Below are 19,520 nucleotides of genomic sequence, written 5' to 3'. Positions count from 1 at the left end.
GCTTACATGTATTATCTCAGCCATAACACCGAGGGAATTCAGGAAGTCAGCGGTACCGCTGGTGAACCATCCATCCATCCACCTCTTTTCCTGTCAGAGAAATGGCTCATGAAGGGCACACCGTATGCCATTACTCTTTGTAAGTTCTGGCCCTGATTTTTTGTTTTTCCAAGGTGTCTTTTTAAAAATCGGCTCATGTTAGTACATAGTAGCCTCTAGAAGGACAGTTGTATATTGCATTTGAGAGATACTTTGCTATAACCTGTGTGTGTTCAGCCTTGTTTTCCTCCTGCTCTCGTCTTGCTTTCCCAGAGTGGGCTCTCCACAGTCTTCTAAGAGTCACATTAAGGCACCCTGGACTGAGATCTGGATTTGATTTTTTTTGTGTCCCACATTTCTGGAGTATCTATAACTTTGTGTTCAATACAGATATGAACTATTTTTGTAAAATGTGGATCATTGAGTCTGAAATGCCATGCAGTTTGCAGGGTAAGGAGAAGAAATTTGCTACTGTGTTTATATTCAATCAACCACTGGAGCAATCAAAAATTTTCTTAGGATATTTTCTGAGTGCTAGATCAGTCTTAGCTGTTTAAGAAAGCTGTGTCACATCTTCTGAATCTGTAAAAAAGACTTGGTAGTGTCCAGAAAACTAGGTCTAGCTGCCAATATTTCCATTTTCTCCTGTTTTTTTGACCTCCTCTGCCATGAAATGTCAATTCTCTGCCCCTTTGTTGGCTGGAATTTAGCAAATGCAGAAACAGGGAAAGAATGGCTGGTAGTAAAGTCAAGAACACTTTGAAACATAGAAGAATCTGCAATTTTGTGCTATTAGAAAATATTTGTATCAGCTTAAACTTAGCTGCTAAGGTTTGTCCATGCTGCGGTGCGACACTGGGTGCTCAGTTCAGTGCTCATGTTAAGTTTTGTCCTAAAGCTGGTTCTGGGTTCTTTTTGGGCAGATCCTCTGCGCAGCTCATCTGGGTTCTGTGTTTCTGTTTGCTCTTAAAATGAGCATGGTAACAACTGATAATATTTAACCATTCTTATATTTTAGCCACATATACTGGCTATACAAATATGTAGGTTAAAAATAATCTTTCTAAATACAACGTGCTGGTACAAAACCACTGTTTCCAAGTAGTGGCTGTAGCTAGTGTGTCATAGTCCGCTAGGCCTACAGCAACAATAAATAACAGTCCTTACCACAGAGATGCGAGTGCTTACTATATGGTTTGAAAGTCTCCCATTTAAGATGTTATTGAAACATAAAGTATGAGTAATTTTTATGGTGAGTTGAAGGATACGCTCAGTTTTTAAGTGAAGAACTGATGGGGAAAGAGTGAACTAGGGGAGGATGTGAATTATCTGGTAGCCCTTGCCTCCTCGTCCTTTGGAGTGCAGCTCTGCTTCTGCTGCCCTGGCAGGTTTGTAGCTGTTTAATTTCTGTCTCGCTTTATGTCATCCTCCCTGGTGAATGAGGAACTCAACAGAGCAGTCTTGATGCTGTCCTGACCAGCTTCAAATGTGTGTGGCTTTATCTCTGTTATGGGTATGACACTTGAGCCTTCAGAAGGGTGACACTAAAAATGTCCCTGATTGTGGGGTGCTGGCTGAAGGCCAGGCTTGTGTGGTATATGCAGCTGAAATTTGGAACAGAGAGGGTCATCCCTGGGAAAGAGCTGTTTTACAGTCCAAATCTATACTTTCCTTGGTGAAGAGGGGTTGTTCCTCACTTGCATGGTGGTGTCCGTTGAGCGTTGCTGTACTCGGAGAGGCACGTCTCCAGGGGAGCACAGGAGAAATGGATAAATCTATTTTACACCCATGTTTTGCCTCTATTTGCTTGTCCTGTCTGTTCAGGCTGTGAACTCTTCTGAAACAGGACAGTCTCTCCCTCCATTTTTTCTTTGGTTCCTCATTGCTTTTTGGGGAAAACAGTTAGGGCTTTTAGTCACAAATGTAATGATAAATAACTGCAGTGGCTTAAAAGTTGTGTTTACTGGTAATAGGACAAGTTAGGTCTGTATGTATGTAAAGAGGTGAGGGTTTTCATGGCCAATGTTTATTGTTGCTACTACTATAAAATGCTAGTTTTGTAAAAATTGGAATCTTCTTTTCAGGGAAGGCCCACTTTCATTGATATTTTAATACTGTTTTGGAGAGGTCAAAGTGTTGCTTAAAATGTTCAGAACAATGGTTGAATAGTAGCATTTCAGCTCAAACTGACTTTCACTTTGAAATTCAGAATTGTTATGGCTAAGAAGAGTTTAAAAATTATTGCATAAATTCTTCAGTATATATGCAATAAATCTGCTGTGTCTCACCTCCAGAGGAGTAAGACATCAGGGCAGAAGTGTGGCAGTTCAACCAAGGGGGAGAGTGAGTGTGAAGCGGGTATAAAATAAGCATATGGGCACTTGGCAAGGTGAGGTAAGCTGAAGGCAGCTCTCGTGCTGAGACAAACGTTCTTGCTGGTGCAGACCATCTTTTCTTGGACAAGCTGACTTTGTACTGGCTGATGGTGTAGCCCACAGCGCACAGCTTGGATAAAAGCATGGGTCATCCTTGCCCTTCTCACCCCGTTGGCCTTCCCTTGCCCACCGCTGGTGTAGGCGTGCCTTCCCCAAGGCTCACGGCGGACTGCCAGCTGGGGGTACTCATCCTACACCCAGCCAGGCGCCGCGTGAGCCGGGGCTCGGCACCGTGCGCGCGGTACGTGGAGTGTTTGCTGTGTAAACTGGGAATCCCTGCATGTGAGCAGGAGCAAGGCTGTACAAGGCACTGTTTTTTTCTGAAGCTGCCCACAGGCTCTAGGAAGCTGCATGGTTGTAGGGTGGTGGTACTTATTTCCTAATTTTTTTAAATGCATGGGAGTCAGCTTGTTCATTAGTGCGGAGGTTCAGGAGAATATTCAGTCTAGTGGAATGCTGGTCTTGGATAGGTCCTGCTCTGTATGAAGTAATTGTGTAACTTGGTGGACTTGAAGGGGCTCAGCTGGCCCTACTAGGGGGAGGGGGGCAGGCTTCCAGCTACTGTGAAATTTCACTATGCCAGTGGAATGTGTTTCACCAGCTGAGCATCTTCCTTTCAAACCCTAAAGTCTCCAGACTAATCAACTTTATCCCGAGGACAAGCTCTGTGTATGTGTGTCTGCATGTGTGCCCACGGATAATCTGTATTTCTAACCCTTCCCATAACAGTATCTGGCAGACATGAAACTGGCCATATTCTGTAGCTCCTGTGTTTGAATGTCCTCAGGTCCTTGCTGTCCCCTGTTATAAAAGTTCCTCTCTGCACAAGTAAATACCCAGACAAAAAATCAGTTTCTATAATATATGTTGGTCAATTGAGCCAATTTTGCCCTGAAAAGGGACACATTGCTTTTGATCTATTCTGTCAGCATGCAATAAAATGCTTTGTCCAGATTTATTTTAATCTTTGAGTCACCTAGAGCAGATTTTTGGTTACATTGCTTATAGCAAGAAATCTAGTTTCTGGGGCGTTTAAGTTTTTTCAATAATTTCTCTATTAGAACAGTTGATATAAATAGACAATCAACCTAGGAATGTAGGATTAGCAGGGAGCTCTAGGAGCATGCTGTATTGCCCTGCCACTGGAAGGAAAACATAATTCATTTTATAAAACGATCAAGATTTCTTGGAATATTAATTGAGGCTTAGTACCCAGTAGCCCAGTGAGAAGGCTGACACTGAGAAAGCTTATTTCCAGCCTAAATGTGTTTATGGTTAATTTATAGGCATTAGTTGTTAGGATGGTGTTTTCCCTTAGCTGAAATTATTAATTTCTTCCTGTTTGTTTTGTGGGGTTTGGTTTTTGGAGGGGGAACTGCTGTACTTAGCAGCACTTCATAAATAGCCCTCTTAAGGCAGTTTTACATTATGCCTCATTTGGTCTTGCTTCTGCTGAAAGGGAAGATCCTTGGTCTTCCCTCAGCTGCACGTTCCTGCTGCTTCCTTTATCCAACCTAGCCATGCCACAGCAGCAGGGCGAGCTGTGTCGGCTCGTGATCTTGCTCACTCGACCCAAGGGAGACAGTGGGACTGGGACAAGTGGGACTGCCCTTCTGATGACAAGCTGCTGTTAGATTAAACATTTTGAAACTGTAATCCCAGCCTTAATTTTGCTGGCTAACCAAATAAAGGTTTGGTTTGATTTCACACACACACACACACCCCCCTTTCAGGTATACGGTTTTCTTTTGCTGTGTTCATCCTAGAGCCCTTTTCTCTGCTGACTCAGTTGAAATTCATCTGTCCTGAACTTGGTCAGGAGAGCTGTCTGCAGCATTTCAGAGGCAGTCTTACCAGTGTCTTGTACAGTGCCACAAAAACTACCCTCTTTCTCCTGGGAATACTTCAACAAATTCATCCTATGATCATACTTGCCTCTGTCACAGAAGGTAAGCTTCCATTTTGGGCAGCACTGATGCATGAGGCGTGACCTTTCTTTCCCCTTACTGCTAAGGGGATCCTATGATTCAGGGTTCTTCGTAGCTTTTACAGCATTATCTGAACCAGGCTGCTTACTGCTGTGAGATTTGCTTTGCTAAAATATTGGTGCTTCCGGAAAAGCTGGAGCAGAGGAAAACCTTGAGTAAGGGAGCAGATGCATTGTTACTGCACAGGGTAAAATCCTGGTAGTACTTTCACTGACTTAATAGGGTAAGGAGTCAATAAAGATAATTTGTTCTTTCACACAATGTCTGGCTGACTAAATCAGAACCTTACATAAAATCTGATGTCTAATAACTGTTGAACATGTGATTAATCCCTAACTTCATTATGAAAATAGGAAAACAGTGGGGAGAGAAAAGGAGTGGCAAGTAGGAAATGCACAACCTCCACAGTGTGTTTATACCCGCTATAATTTCAGCCAGGCCTGTGTTTCACCTTGGTGAAAGAAAAAGCTTAACCTCTGCATCCTGTGTTGTAAGCACCTAGGTGATGTGTGAAATAAATTTGACCTGAAGAAACAAGAAAGGGAGTGCAATCTCCTGCCATAAATAACTAATTAAAAGATATCATCTTGCATCTGACAGCGGTGGCAGCTGCCTAATTGGATGTTAAAAATATCCCTGCCCGTCTTTGAAAAGTATGTTTGCCTGGTGGTGAGAGAACTTGTACTTTGGCCTTTGTACAGGGTGCAAGAAACCAAGGGCTAATGTCTGCATGTGTAGTGGCTGTGTCCTCTTGCTGCACAGGCTCTGCATCCCCAGCTTCTGACTCATGCTGAGGTCCTGGATTTTCAACAGAAAGCTCATTTCTGCACTCCTTCAGAACTATATCCTGACCTTGCAGAAGGCTTATTTTCAGGGTAGCTTCTTTTTCTGGTGGTGTTTTCTCTATTTAATCAGGAAGGGGGGAAGGTGGTCTATAGATCAGTGGTGATCTTGCAGCATAATTCAATGGCACAGCCCCCTGTACAATTTGCACAGTCCAGAGCAGAGGACTTTTTGTCTTTGATTGCCTCTTAGTGCCAGCAGCCCAGATTTGCCTTTCAAAAAGAGGAAAGAAAACAGAAATAAGGTGTGGGGGAGGGAGGAGGACCCAGTCAAAGCCAAGCCACAGACACCTTAATGTTGTTGGTTTCATATTTTCCTTTTCTGCCTGATGACAAGTTGCTGGTATAATTTTTGTTCTTCACAATCCAGCAGATGGTGTTAGATGGCTATTTAATGACTTGCATGGGACTGAAAGAAGATCTTGTTGGTGATAAAGCTAAAAGGATGCAAGAAAAAACAGTTTTGCAGGGATGTTCAGTGAATCTGAAAGCTGTGATAGGCTCCTGTTTTAAGCATCTGTGTGTATGCTTTCAGCTTACTACTAGTAGGGGGTGGGGAGCTTTATAGCTGTAGTACTCTATTTACTCGATGTAGTACTTCTGTGGCATCTATCATACTTCTTCCTCCAAGGGTTTAGGTGTGTTTGAGTCCAGTGGAGCAGAATGAATATAACCACCGACCCCCACTGAACACTCTGGGACTGGGAGGTGTATAAATTATTTTTGGTATTTATTTTTAATTGCATTCCCTCCTTGCATGCACCTGAAGAGGGAGAGTGAAGTGATATGAAATCTCTGCAGTGCTCTGCTGTGACAGAATTATTTCCTAAATCACACTGTCCATACAAAGGAGATAAGTGAGGTGGAATGAATAAAATGTGAGCTCAGCAGGTTGTACAGTGTCCAGCCAGGCTAAAATATGATATCAGTTTCTTACTGCTTTCTGTTAGCTGGTGTGATGAATGCATTGGGTCTTGGCCAAGCTCCTAGAGAAAACTGTCTGTCTACACTGCTGGTCTGGATCTGTTACAGGTGACAATAAAAAAACTGATCAGTGTGAAGTGACGCATACCCCTGGGTGGGGGGGAAAAATCAGCTTGGAAAAAATATACATATACATACACACATGGGCTGTAATTTACTACCATTTAGGAGAGATCTTGGGGTCATTGTGGATATTTCATAGACTGTCTGGTTAGCGTATAGCAGTTAGAAAGCTGGGAATTGTAGGAAAATAGATAGTCAAGCATCCATTCTGTTACCGTATAAGTCAGCGGTGTAACCCACCTCTTGAATACTGTAGCCAGTTCTAGTAACTCTGCCTAAAGAAGTTTATAGAAGAGCTAGAAAAAATATGGAAATAAGCAACAAGAATAGTCAAAGGCATGTACTCATCTCTCTGAAGAGGGCATAAGTGATTTGACTCTTCACCCTGGAAGAGAAGGGACTGGGGTAGGATATGGGGGAGTGTTGGGATCACCCTGCATGGCTCGACCTTAAGGAGAAGGAGCTGTGGCACTGAGAAGCTGGTAAACAGCTGGATATCTGCACGGCTCGGCCTTGAGGAGAAGGAGCTGTGATAAACAACTAAGAAGAAGCGAGGAAAACAGGAACACCTGCAAGCAACAATCCTGACTGTGTGAGAGGCGCGTGGACAGCGCGTGATATTTTGTACATAGCCAATTGCAATAGTGTGTGTAACAAGTTGTAACCAATCATGAGTGTGTGCGCAGTGACTAAGCGAAAATTATGATATATATTGGAGTCAGACAAGACAATAAACGGCTTCGGAATATAACTCTCATAGAGTTGTGAAGTCCATCCTTCTCCCGCAGGGGAGTGCTATGAATGATACGGTAAAGATGAACAGGGAAAGACTACTGCTATTGATTGAAATGCAATTGGAGGCAATGCCCTAAAAGTTTGTGTTGGGTTTTTTTTAAAGTTTTGGGCCCCTCACTACAAGAAGGATGTTGAGGTGCTGGAGCATGTCCAGAGAAGGGCAATGAAGCTGGTGAGGGGTCTGGAGAACAAGTCTTATGAGGACCGTCTGAGGGAACTGCGTTGTTCAGTCTGGAGAAGAGGAGGCTGAGGGGAGACCTTATCACTCTCTACAACTACCTGAAAGGGGGTTGTGGTGAAGTGGGTGTTGGTCTCTTCTCCCAAGTAACTAGTGATAGAACGAGAGGAAATGGCCTCAAGTTGCGCCAGGGGAGGTTTAGATTGGATATTAGGAAAAATGTCTTCACCGAGAGGGTGGTCAAACATTGGAACAGGCTGCCCAGGGCGGTGGTGGAGTCGCCATCTCTAGAAGTATTCAAAACATGTGTGGATGTGGCACTTTGGGACATGGTTAAGGGGGCATGGTGGTGTTGAGTTAATGGTTCGACTTGATCTTGAAGGTCCTTTCCAACCTTAGTGATTCTGTGATTCTGTGAAAGCCTGCTGGTTCCTATAGTGCATAATGAAATTGTGGAGCTTGTTGTGTCACCTGACTTTTTTCTTTTTCCTCTTTCCTCTTACTTTTTTGTGGAAGCTGGAGAAATAAATGGATCCAAAATAGGTTGGACAGGTTCAGAAAACCCATTAGTAGCTGTAAAGCATGACTGTATGAATGCAGGCTCTGGCAATATAACATGAAAACAGCCTACACATTGCCTCTTCAGCCTTTTGCCAAGCTTAGTCTTTGCTGGCAGTTCCTGGTAGGTCACCTGTAGGTCTGTTCAGTTGTTATTCTAGGTGGCTACTGGAAATGGGATTACAGACTTGTGAAGTTCTTCCTTTCCTGTGAGATAATGATGTATATTTAAATGGTGGAGTTCTATAGGTATGGTACTGTAGGTCTACAGGTAGGCTACTGTACCCTGTCATTCAGAGAACTGCTTATAAAACTGAGTCTAAATCTACTTCTGCCTTTTAGGCAGCCTTCATCCTAGACCCCAGGGCTGGGTTAAAGTATGTTGGTAAGATTGATCTTAACATCAGACAGTTAAGACTGACATGGAAACATCAGCAGAACAGGCTTGACGTGCCAGCCAAGGGCATAATTTATACAATCCCAGGAAATTTGTTTTATAAAGTGACAGCTTTTAGTGGTGATATAATGTATTCTACTTGGTAGACTTGTTCCTGAGCAGTCACTAAAAATAGCAAGCACTAGGGTATACAAATGTCCTGGGTAGAGGCACAGAAAATGAGAGAAAGTTAGAGCAGCTTAACTTGACTGGTGTTTTTTGGGAAGTTTTTTGTTTGGTTGTGGTTTTAAAAAGTTTTCCCTCTGACAGGACAGGGGACTGGTTTTTGTCCTGTAGTCCATGAGAAGTAGTGCATAAATCCACACTCAGTAATGAGAATAATTTATACTATATCTAATCTTAGAGCATCCCAAAGCAATTCACAGGCTACTAACCACAAAAGGAGCCTTATCAATATCTGATCTGGGAAGCCGAGTTCATCCTGAAGTGTGACCAGCCCTTTGACAGGATGCTAGCTGGAAATCATGTGTCTGTTCTGGCTGGAGTGGGGGTGGACAAAACCAAAATAAACACCCACCCCCAGGAATCCCTACTTCCAATTTTCTGGTATTCCTGGTGAGCTTGCAGTATCCTTTAGAGGAGGGAGGGCTGTGATGTTGCCTCATGTCTGGAGTTTTCAGAGGGGATTTGCTTTCTGCCACACCTTTCCTTTTGTTGGATTGCTCAAGAAGCAGTAAAGGAAAAAAAACATGTAAGAAAAGCTTTCTGGTTAGTGCATCTCAAAGCCCTTGATGGTTTGAAGGGGGATGTTTTGGCTTGTAGTACTGCTTTGATGTCTGATACATGTGCAATTCGGCATTGCAGATCCAATGTAGATGAGCTGGCTGAGTATGTGATATACTATGCTTGGGCATTAAAGCTGTCTCCTTAGGCTTGCTTAGCTCTCAGTAACTTTTGAAAAAAAAACTCTTCACTGCTTTCATCCCTTCTGGTTCATGTCTATAGATGCAGTCCTTGGTGGAAATGGACTCTTCCTCACATTTGCAGTACAATAATTCTCTTAAGATACTGGGTTTTGGTTGGCTTTTTTCATTCCGCTAGTGTCAGTTTAGCTTATCAGCTTCTGAGGCAGCTGTATGTGTCCCCATCCTATGTGGGCTGACGGGGAACAGGGGCTTTCAAATGGTCCTTGGCAGCCAAGAAGGTGCAAGTGTGTAAATAACTGTGGCAGTGGTAACCCATCAGCACTGCCCCTGGGCTGAGTTTTCACTGGTAGGTGCTAACATTGGAAGTTATTAACCTGGACTGGGAACTGTGGTGGTGGTAGAGAACTGCAAAATGGGATTAACCACTTGAGTTGTGTTAGCAAAGATATTTTTAGTACTTCCCTGGCTGGCTCTGAAGATTGGTGAAGGGATAACACAGCATTTAGGGGTTTTTAGCTCTTCACTGGTCCAGACAGAAAGTGTGGGTATGCAAGTGCAATAGTGGATGAAGTCCACAGGCTTTCTTTTGCCTTCTTATTGACAGTCTTGGCAAAAATCCAAGGACTGATATCAGAAATTGGCATGCTTCAGATATGGCAAAAATCCTTCTGTCCTTGCCAGTGACCACTCACTGGACAGTGTTGGGAATCTATACTGGTACTGTCCCTATTGAGGCCAAGTTGTGAAAATCTTCAGGGCGAGTTTAGCACAAGTTCAACGTTAGTGAAAGATTGCAATTGGAAGTGTTGCTCAGGAATCTAAATGTCTTCTTCTCTTCTCTCAGTTATGCTTCTTAAACAATTTGCTCTATATTTAGAGGCCATCTGGTAAGATTAAAAATGTTATGTCATGTATAAATATTCTTTCTGGACTGGAAAAACAGCATGCATTATTCAGCTGGCCTGTATGCTGTATGTTTGTTTGCTTGTGTTTTGATGTTCATTCTCAAATAAAACTGAGTTGGATTAACTTCACTGTATTTACATTCAGTTTTACTTTCTGGTGTCCATGCACCATGTCCTGCCCTTATCTTCTCTCGCTGGGAGGAAGAAAGGTTTATTTCACCATTTTTTTCCCCTGTAGTATGTGTTTTTGTTGTTGTTTTTTTTAGTATGAAAAGTTGCTTGTTACTTCTGTTCATGTAGCAGCTCTGGAGCTTGAGGTCTATTTTTTTCTAAAAGATTTCCTATTTTCAGAATGAATTGTCATATATCCTTCTGTTTCTATATGAAGTATCTTTTTCTGCTGATGGCTTTGGATTTCATGGGTTATAAGCTTGGATTTAAAAGTCCTAATCTGTCTTCTCACTGCTACTCCATCTTTTCTTGCACGAAGTATATTTTGTTAATATAAAATGTGATGATTTCTTCTGGATTTTTTGATGATGTCTTAAGGTATTTACTCCTCTTGTACTGTGCATGCAGTATCACATTAATGTACCTTAAATGACCAGATTTTGCCTGATGACTTGGTACAGGGCTTTCAGAAATTCCAGGTATCGCAACTGCTATATGACATTGGATCCTATTCTATTTTTATGAACTGTTGATCTTCTGTGAACTTCTGGCACTAGCAGCTTTTGCTCTAAGAGTTTTACTCTCTTCCCCCTGCCCCGTATCTCCTTATGATACATGTCTCAAACTTAACCTAACCTCTTATTTTCCATAATAAAGCAATGTTCCTATCTGTTTTCAGTGATGCAGAAAACTGCGTGTCTGCCAAAGGTGAAAAATAACTGCAGCACCTCAGCAAATTCATAGTGATTTGGTGTCTGAGCACTAACTGCTGGTGGTGATTGTTTACAGACATGGGCAGTGTGTAAGCCTGCAGACCTCCCGTATGATCATTGCTGAAGAATACATACATTTTGGAGGTGCATTTGAGTCAGCATGTGGTCTCATAATGTAGTTCTTAAATTGCTTAGCTCCCTATTTGAGACAAATGCTGATCTGGAAAGATTGCAGCAGGTGGGGATTACCTTTCCTGTGAGTCTGTGATGCAGCCTGCCTGTTCTGCAAAACTTTCTGAACTTTGACCAGGTCAGAAAACCTGTTGTGATAATTTGCTCATGGCTACCTTCCAAGGTAAGCATCAGCTGATGAATCTTCTCATGCTGTTGAGGACTGAGTGAAAAGAGCTAATAACCATTTTTATCTATGCTACAGGAAGCTGAAGTATTTCTCCCCACTTCCCTCATCTGAGGCAAAAGGATGCCGCTTCATTCTAGAAATCAGTAAGGTAGCTAACATAAGGAAAGCTGCTCACACTGAAATTGTGTCCCTGTGGCAAGAGTGTGTAAGTTTCAGTCTTTGCTACTTCAGCTTTACAGTCTTCCTTCAGTTCTGCCCTCAGGCCTGGAGTTATCTGGCAACATGTTAAGGGAATTTAAAGCATGAAATTAAATTTGGGTGAATGGCAAAATGCCTGATGAATTCAGGAAGGGAGCCAGCATTCACTTTGTCCTTCCCTGATCTCTTAGCACAAATAAGAAAGCACTGTTGACAATTAGAGATTGCTGTAGTGTGAGTGTAAAGTGCCATACTCCTCCCTCTTTCTTCCCCTCCAGCTCTGGAAGAGAATACTGCAGAACAAACTCAGTTTGCAGATAGCTAACTAGTTCCCTACTCTTCCTTTTGCCCCTGTTGGGAGGCCTGTGGTAAGCAGCTCACAGGGCCATGAGAATTACTGTTCCTTGAAGGGAAGATTTCACCCAGGGACTTAAGTAAATGGCTTCAATTTTACTTAGCTGTTTTGTTTTTTTTTCCTGTCCTGGTTGACTGAAACAAGGGAGACTCAGAGTGGATATAAGGAAGAACCTTTTTCCTGAGAGAAAAGCGGGCAGAGGAGCAGGTTGCCCAGCAGGGCTGTGGTGGCTCCATCCTTGAAGGTTTTGATGAGCTGACTGGGTAAAGCCCTGAGCATCCTCGTCAGACGAGGACAAAGCAGATTGTGCCTTAAGCAGCAGATTTCATCTGAAAAGGCCCATTAGACTTAAGCTATCTCTGGTCAGCAAAATAGTCTAGCATCCTCATGAGATCCAAAAAGCTCAGAAGCTCTTGTCATCTCTCCAGCTGTTAGTGCCAAAGTGGCGGGACAGGAAAGACGAAATTATGTTTAATGTTTTGCAAGTCTTTCCCAGTCACTTCAGCTTTCTTTTTGCTATGACCCCCTTGCTGGGTGACTGAAGGGTCTGCTGCCATTCCCACCCTCTGACTGCTGTAGCTCAGGGATACCCAGCCTTTACCCATATCACAGCCATCTTTTCACATGTTCACCCTCCCAGAGACCTGCAGGTACTCTCAGCCTTTTGCTCACAGGCCCCTCAGGACAGTTTTTCACCTTCATGGTTTCTCTGCTCTATCTAGGACAGGCAGCTACAATGAGGCTTAGGCCATGGCTCTTTACAAAAATAGCTGCTTTTTGTTGACTTCCAACAGGGTATTCCTTATGCTCTGCTGGTAGGAAACTTCAGGTCAGATTGGTTTTGTTCTGAAAGTGTCACTGAGCTTGTGTATAAGATGCACTGGAATGCTTTGCTGAAAGCATTTTTGTGGTGGGAATGCAGAAATTTTAATCCTTCCTGTTGCTGTTTCTTCTCTTGATGCTCTGTGTGGCTTGTCATAATTGATGACTGCATGATGCTGGAGAAGGAGAGAAACAGAACACACTTCCTATTAGAGTTGCAACAGTTGGGAGATGGTCAGCAAGCAAGTCACCGTCTATGTGCTTAAAACCAAAAACTTCTTGAAAGATGATAGCCAGGATTGTTTTTGAAGCTATGGCTTCTTTGCACAAAACCAATCTTAAATAAAATGAGTCATGGTTTTGTTCTTACACAATGATATGATATCCACAGGTTAAGAACAGAAATGAAAAGAACGTCGTACCATTCCCAAAAACAAATGCATAGGAGAAAAGAACAGCTCACCCCTTCCATCCTTTCACAAACAAATGCCTAAACATTGTGCCTATGCTGCTTGAAGATCAATGCTGGTGTGGGAGGTAAACTGTAAGGCAAACTGCCTCCTGCTGAAAAGGCAGGCATGTCTACTGGATTGCTTTGAAGACTTTGGAAAAAAAAAAAGAGGGTGGGAGGAAAGGGGGCCTTTTGTGTCTTTGCTTCAAGTTGCCATCAGATTGTTGTTGTGCTCCAATTTAGCCTATTGTGCCAGTGCAGAAGTTCTTGTTCTAGAGAACTTGCATATGGATGCAAGGTAATTGTACTTGCTTCAGATGATTGATTTGGAAGAAAACCCGGTAGGTAAGTGATTTGTAAGTAATTCATGCCTTTATATGCCTATGACTACTTCTCTACTTCCGCTCTAGGGAAACTGAGTCAAAAGAGGCATTTCTAGACAGGAGACCACTACACCTGTGTTCTCCATTCGGTCCCTGGATGGCCCCAAAGAGTAGCACCTCGAGTGTGCTCAAGGCTCCAGCTGATGTGAATGGATAACTGAAATGAGAGCTATGTGGGAGGTCTAAGGTCTAATGTTTTTGGTTCAAGTGTGTCTGCTATCTGAGCACACAGTGGTTAGGGATCAACATTATAAATTAGCATGGCAAACATTAGCCTTGTCTCTTTGCAGTACAAATGCTGCCCTGGCTGACTTTCTTTTTTTTTGTCTCACTGGGAGGATTGCCTTATCCATAGCTTTCATGTTCCTGTACCTAATCTCAGACAAGTGGATGTCAGGCGATTCATTTCATTGACCTGACAGTGTCAGACTCCTACCAGCAGCAGTTTTAAGCTGCCTCCAGGGGATAAATTAGTTAATTCATGACATAAAAAGGAGGAGATGTGAAAACAAAGGGTGTCAGACTAACTTTATTGGAAGTGTTGAGTGGGACCTCTGATAGTCTGAGTCTTTGCCTGCTCTGTAGGTGACTTCCTTGTCTCATCAGAGGTAATCTAACATCCACTGCATTTACCCCAGAAGGATGGTAGAAAATGGTTAACTTTGTTGTTTCGGGACTTTAGTATTGCTTAGCAACAATGGCTTCAGCTCTCTTCAACCCTATGTTTGTACTTGACAGGTGGTGAATAGGGTATTTCCAAGACGAAATGACTTGCCTGGACTCATTCTGTCCAGGTTGGAGGTAAGGGTAGGGCTTAGAAACCTGAACTCTTTGGCCAGCTCTGGACCTGCGCACTGGGTTGTGCAGGCCCCCGCTTTAGAGCATGCGTTTAAATTACGGATCATCTGACATTGATGTTCAACATCGCAGGTTAATGTCTAGGACAGTATATTATGTTTTATTTATAGACATTGCTTAGTGGAAATGGTAGTAGGGTTTTCTGTTAACCATGTCTGTCTGGAAGCAGTATGCAGGTTGAATAAAACCCAGTGTTTGCTGTCTCTGCCCTTCTGCCCCAGCGGCTTTGTTTTTCCTTCTTTAAGTCCCAAGACTAGCACATTCAAAATGCAAATGCTCTTCGATAGGGGTTTCTGTTGCTTTGTTGCATTATCTGTGCAGCTCCTGGTTTCAGGGGACCTTCACACTGACAAAATTGATCAGCAGCAGGCGGAAAATAGCTGTTGCTACAGCAACTGGTGATGACTCATCCTGGGTAGCAAGCAGCAAAAGCTATGAGACTGCAGTAATTTTCCAGATGCTTAATCCAGCTCTCGATTCTTTATTTCTCTCACTGACAGGCAGAAATCCTCCTCAGCCTTTCTTTGCTCAGAGACCCACGCAGCCTGCAGCCGTACGTGATGCAGAGTAGTCCTTTGTGGTGCTTACCCAAATGGCGTCACAGATGTCTGAGTAAGGCAGACGAGCTACTTGAGGGATTGAACTGTAGCCCCCAAAGGCAGTAAAAATAGAACTGTAAACTGCCCATATGCAAAAATACCCCAGTGTGTCATTGGCTGCACTCAGTTCCTATCTACCAACTAGCATCATGTTTACTGTAACTCTAGCTACGATATATTAAATCAGTTCATCTTGTTCCTTTTCAGTAATGAGGCTGTGCCTGGACTGCATTCAGAATATGCTAAAAGGAGAAAAGTGAACTGCATTCGGCACATGCATTTCCATGAATTAGTGTCTTTTCTACGACCTAATTTTTGTGGATGAATTTCAGTCTGCCTGTGATGAAATAGAGCAGGTTAAGAGGCTTACCTGGGAAACGGGCAGCAAAAGGAGCAACACCTTCCATGTCACTTGGCATGCCTACCCTGCAGTTTTCCTGCAATGACTGCATTGTAATACAAGCATCACCCCATTTGGGGCACTGTTACAAATGTCCAAGTAGTTATTTACCTGCTCTGGTGGCAACGTGGAATTCTTTGTGATTGCAGTATGATGCTGAAAACACCTAATGTAACTAGATTAAAGGTAGCTTTGGCTTATTTACATGGGGAAGGTACACATTCCCCTGTTGAGCTGGAGGAGCAATTAGCACAGGGTGAGAGTGGAATTTGGTTTCCCAGTTCAGGTGAGTTCCTCCAGCTGTGAGGGATGCAAACCTGCTCTGCAGCATGGGGAGAAGGAAGAGCTTGTGGCAAAACAGAAAAACCAGTGACAGAGCTCTGTGTTTTGGGAGGGGGAAAAAGAAAGCACTGATGCTGCTAGCTGCTGCCTTGTGCAATCTCTGGAAGGCAGATGGCTTTCTGTTGGTGAATCAAGTGAGACCATCAGCTCCCCATCTACAAGAAAGGCTGTGAAGGAGGATCCTGGGAACTACAGGCCTGTGAGCCTGACCTCCGTACCAGGGAAGATCATGGAGCGGTTCATCTTGAGAGTGCTCACAGGGCACGTGCAGGACAACCAAGGGATCAGGCCCAGCCAGCATGGGTTCATGAAAGGCAGGTCCTGCTTGACCAACCTGATCTCCATCTATGACCAGGTGACCCACCTAGTGGATGAGGGAAAAGCTGTGGATGTTGTCTACCTGGACTTCAGTAAAGCCTTTGACAGCATCTCCCACAGCATTCTCATGGAGAAACTGGCGGCTTGTGGCTTAGACAGGTTTACTCTTCACTGGGTAAAGAACTGGCTGGATGGCCGAGACCAGAGAGTTGTGGTGAACAGCGTTAAATCCAGCTGGTGGCTGGTCACAAGCAGTGTTCCCCAGGACTCAATACTGGGGCCGGTCTTGTTCAATATCTTTATTGATGATCTGGATGAGGGGATCAAGTGCTCGCTCAGTAAGTTTGCAGATGACACCAAGTTGGGTGGGAGTGTTGATCTGCTCGAGGGTAGGAGGGCTCTGCAGAGGGATCTGGACAGGCTGAGGTCAACTGTATGAGGTTTAATAAGGCCAAGTGCCAGGTCCTGCACTTCGCTCACAACAACCCCATGCAACGCTACAGGCTTGGGGAGGAGTGGCTGGAGAGCTGCCCAGCAGAAAGGGACCTGGGGGTGCTGGTTGACAGCTGGCTGAATATGAGCCGGCAGTGTGCCCAGGTGGCCAAGAAGGCCAACAGCATCCTGGCCTGTATCAGAAATAGTGTGGCCAGCAGGAGTAGGGAAGTGATTGTGCCCCTGTACTCAGCACTGGTGAGGCCGCACCTCAAATCCTGTGTTCAGTTTTGGGCCCCTCACTACAAGAGGGATGCTGAGGTGCTGGAGCATGTCCAGAGAAGGGCAATGAAGCTGGTGAGGGGTCTGGAGAACAAGTCTTATGAGGACCGTCTGAGGGAACTGCGTTGTTCAGTCTGGAGAAGAGGAGGCTGAAGGGAGAGCTTATTGGTCTCTACAACTACCTGAAAGGGGGTTGTGGTGATGAGGGTGTTGGTGTCTTCTCCCAAGTAACCAGCGATAGGACGAGAGGAAATGGCCTCAGGTTGCACCAGGGGAGGTTTAGATTGGATATTAGGAAAAATGTCTTCACTGAGAGGGTGGTCAAGCATTGGAACAGGCTGCCCAGGAAGGTGGTGGAGTCACCATCTCTGGAAGTATTCAAAACATGTGTAGATGTGGCACTTTGGGACATGGTTTAGGGGACATGGTGGTGCTGGATTAATGGTTGGACTTGATGATCTTAAAGGTCTTTTCCAACCTTAACGATTCTGTGATTCTCCCACAATGCAGTCTCTTGCTTGCAAGCCCTCCTTGAAATTTTGGGAGATTATGAAAAGAGCTGCTGCATTGTTGATGGGCTCTGCAATGTGTTGCTGGCTGCCAGCCAAATCCATGTAAAGCCACTAAGTGTGTGGGCATGAGGAAGCTGTATGTGATGTTCATTTTCAAATTCTTGTTGTCAAGTCATCTGCTAATAAATACATGAACCATATTACATAAAAAAGTATTGCCTTGAATCTTTGTCTCCTGTCAGTAGGTGGGATGTGTTAAGCGGGATGCCATCCAGAGGGACCTGGATGAGGAATGGGCCCCTGTGAACCTTATGAGGTTCAACAAGGCCAAGTGCCAGGTCCCCCACCTGGGTTGGGGCAACCCCCAGTATCAATACAGCCTGGGGAATGAAGGGATTGAGAGCAGCCCTGCCGAGAAGGACTTGGGGGGACTGGTGGAGGAAAAGCTGGGCATGAGCTGGCAATGTGAACTCGCAGCCCAGAAGGCCAACTGTATCCTGGGCTGCATCCAAAGAAGTGTGGCCAGCAGGTCGAGGGAGGGGATTCTGCCCCTCTACTCCATGCTGAGACCCCACCTCTGGAGTACCACATCCAGCTCTGGAGCCCTCGGCACAGGAAAGACATGGACCTGTTGGAGCAGGTCCAGAGGAGGCCACAAAAATAAGAGGGCTGGAACACCTCTCCTGTGAGGACAGGTTGAGAGAGTTGGGGTTGTTCAGCCTGGAGAAGAGAAGGCTCTAGGGACACCTTCTTGCAGCCTTCCAATACTTAAAGAGGGCTTTTAAGAAAGATGTGGACAGAGTTTTTAGTAGGGCCTGTGGTGATAGGACAAGGGGTAATGGTTGTAAACAAAAAGGGTGTAGATTTAGACTAGATGTAAGGAAGAAATGTTTCACAGTGTGGGTGATGAAACACTGGCGCAGGTTGCCCAGAGAGGTGGCAGATGCCCCATCCTGAAACATTGAAGGTCAGGTTGGTCTGAGCAACCTGATCTAGTTGAAGATATCCTTGCTCACTGCAGGGGGGTTGTACTAGATGACCTTTAAAGGTCCCTTTCAACCCAAAGATTCTATGAATGTTCTGTGGCTGCTCTTCAGGAGAAACTAGTTTTGAATCATAGAATGGTTTTGGTTGGAAGGGACCTTTAAAGGTCATCTAGTCCACCTGCCCTGTAATAAGCAGGGAACCCCAAAGGCTCATCTTTTTACTGTGAGATCCTGAGTTCTTTTTTGGTGTGCAGCTGTTCCTAACTCATCAGGTTTTTAAAATGCAAAGGGAGAAGTGTTCCATGATCAATGTCTGATACTGCAGCGTCACGCATGGCTTAGGACACTAACCCTATTTTGCTTCTATATCCTTGCATGAGAACTAATGTTACTGTGCAGCAGGTTGATATGTGGTGACTTTGCTAGAAAGCTGTCCTTTCCATAAGCACAGAGTTTTGGAAATGTAACAGAAATGAAAGCCAAATATGAGATTTTGATCCATTCATCCTGCCTGTAAGATAGGAATCATTTGCTACCTGGGTTGTATAACATACAGGATAATAAAAATGCTGCTAGTCAGATCATCTGCAATTTCAGCAGGAATTATTGTAGACCTGCAAAGTTGTTAGTTTTATTATACATACAGTACTAATTAGCACCAGAAGTTCTGCAGTCCTAACAAACTCCTTATGTGAAATCATCAAATATCATCAATTGTATTAAACTTATATGTATTTCATGGGTCCTAGAAAAGATGCTGGTCTCTGTCTTTTTGGAAAAGAAAAAGAACTTAAACCCCACCTGTTTAATGCTGTAATATTCACTATTACTAATGATGTATTGACTTGCTAATTAATTTTGTGATCAGTTAGACTGAAGTAGGTTGCCTGAAACCTCATGGAAATGCATCTGCTATGCTGACTGTAGAGAGTGGCCTTGGTAATTAGTTGCATACTAGTTTCTCGGTTGGTTTGTTTGCAGAAGGCATGTTCTGCATAGAAGCTGGCTAAGGCTGCTGTATCCAGTGAAGGTCCCCAAGGGCTCTTTGGCCTGAGGGATCATTTAAGGAGGAATAAAACCCTGACTTCTTCAAAGTAACATTATATTTCCAGATGCCTGTTTGCTTTTGGGACTCATAATTACTAATAAATGTGACTAGACAGAAACCTTTAATAACCAGGGCAACCTTGGGACACTTGAAGTTGATGCACAAATCATACACTATTA

Source organism: Phaethon aethereus (assembly GCF_964289735.1).
Source record: "Phaethon aethereus genome assembly, chromosome: 1".
NCBI classification, from domain to species: Eukaryota; Metazoa; Chordata; class Aves; order Phaethontiformes; family Phaethontidae; genus Phaethon; species Phaethon aethereus.
The sequence above is the reverse complement of the archived record's forward strand: the minus strand, read 5'-3'. Positions refer to the sequence as shown.